The sequence below is a fragment of the Phoenix dactylifera genome, chromosome 3 (assembly GCF_051530095.1).
Source record: "Phoenix dactylifera cultivar Ajwa chromosome 3, Ajwa_hap1_PhDact_Kaust_v1.1, whole genome shotgun sequence".
Lineage (NCBI taxonomy): Eukaryota > Viridiplantae > Streptophyta > Magnoliopsida > Arecales > Arecaceae > Phoenix > Phoenix dactylifera.
The window spans coordinates 40,999,638-41,001,800 of record NC_143192.1 but is presented as its reverse complement, the minus strand read 5'-3'; the positions used below and the strand labels follow the sequence as shown (position 1 = coordinate 41,001,800).

At 35.8% G+C, this 2,163-nt stretch overlaps 1 long non-coding RNA gene across 1 annotated transcript; it reads right to left on the bottom strand.

Annotated features, from left to right (window-relative positions):
* Positions 1 to 2,163, bottom strand: LOC120109892 (uncharacterized). The gene is made up of 2 exons (XR_015976361.2): positions 672 to 2,163; positions 1 to 566 (listed from the first exon to the last, which is right to left on the bottom strand). It is a non-coding gene; the product is annotated as an uncharacterized LOC120109892 (long non-coding RNA).

The following is a 2,163-nucleotide window of genomic DNA, read 5'->3' as shown; positions in this document are numbered from 1 at the left end:
TTGGCACATAATAATAATAACAATAATATCATTAATAGCAAAGGCATTCAACATTACGCAAAAGTCATTTTAAATGTCATTCAAAATTGGCATCAACATGTCCTGAATCCATCAAAATCAAAGTCTAAAAATATGTCATAAAGATCAACAGAGATTTCATTCCTCCTAGGAATGCAAAGACCTATCATCTAAGGCAAAAACAATTATAATGAAGCATGATCAGCAGAACCAGAATCACCATTACTCCCCCGATCTGCATGCCTTGGTCCAAAGCCAATCTCTTCTCTCATCTTTTGAAGAACCTCCTCTTGCCATTTTTTCTTTTCTTGCTCAAGAATACGTAGAAGGTCTTCATGAGTGTACAGCTCTGGAGCTTGACTTGTAGAGGTGGAAGCAGATGATGATTGCCCAATAATTCCAGTGAGATCCTCTAGGGGACTAAAGCCATAGACATGGCCATGAGTTGGGACACCAGTTGCCTCAAACCACAAGTCATAATCACGTGGAGGAGCATCTGAGGTGGAGGCATCACCATATTTTTTGGAGTATTCAGCTGAATACTTTGCCTGCCAGTTGATTTAAAAGAAGAGAAAACATTATGGTGGATCAAACAAGAGATAAACATGAGCAAGCTCAATAATATTTATGAATCATAAAAAAATTATACTTACCATGACAGCTTCACTTCTCTAGAAAATATTAAAGAGATGATAAAAAAAGAAAACAACATAAGAAAAACCGAATCATTAAAAACACGAAAGGCAAGATCGTAAAAAATGTAAAAGAAACAAAAACTGGTATGATATTTATGAAGATGAGAAGTTATCATAAGCATGACAAAAATAAGTCATTCAATCTTGTCCCAGCATCATTGACATTAAGAAGGCATTCAATCTTTACAAAAAGCTGAACATAAGGAATTAACCTTTACAAGTTATCTGTTCATTCATCTAATACCAGCAATATTCAAAAAGCATTTAATCTTTACAAAGACAAGGAATACAAGTCAAATCATCCAAATTTACATATGGAATACTATCTGCTTCACATAGAACAAATGTGAATATACATGATCGCCTCTGATGCTAGGAAAGCATGGTACTTCTTAGCAAGCTTTTTGACCAGCTTCTTGATTGCACACTGGAAATAACTCACAACCATGAAGCAACACCACTTTCCACCACTTTCCATTATTCCTTGCAGATGAACAATGATTGTAAAAATGAATAACATGACGAAAAAATTAAAATCCATGAACTTTACATAATCCCAACCCATCAACCCTCAAAATTACAACAATAATCAGTGAAGCAGTCTAAATATATGCAAACCATTGGTAGGACTAACAAATGTGTCAGAATAAAAATGCATAATATTAAGGAGCTCCTCAAGTACAACATTATTTTTGTCTATTTTAGCAACAGTAAATTCGACACAGTGCCCGTATCATGATTTATCCAACCAAGTGATGTGTCCAAGTATCATAATAAAAGCAGCTACTCAGATATATCAAAGTTTCTTTCGTCTATTTTAGCAAAAAAAAAAAAAAAAATCCCTCCTCTCTTTCGTCTATTTTAGCAAAAAGTGCCCGTATCATATTTATCAAAAAAAAAATATGATAGACAAGGCTCCCAAGAAATTTCATGAAGATTTTTCAGCTGAGAACGTGCAAGACCTTGGTTGTATTACATACAGCTTAGACTAATTTACACATATTATATAATTCATTTACTGGGAGGGAAACCAGCAGAGACTAAGAATTCTCTGCACGGAAATTTCAACTCAGCATTAAGACTCTAGAATGTGAATTTTTAGTTGGCGGAATTTGAAGAATTTAAGATGACTTAAAATAAACTAATTGCTGATTTATATAATTCTTTTACTGGAAAGGTAATCATCACTCAGCAGAGCCAAAGAATTTAGAGTGCTGAAATTTCAACTCAATGTTGAGTTTCCACAACACCAAGAATTCTCGGGTGTCAGAAAATTCAAACTGCTTCCATTACCCTGCAGTGGCAACTAAAACAAAACCACTGTCCCCACTCCCCACTCTCCCACTGTTCTGAGCTCTCTCGCTGCCCCACCACCTCTCTCTCTCTCTCTCTTTCTCTCTCCGGGCTTGGGCAAAATCTACCGGGATCGAGCTTGAAGAGGAGGAGGAGG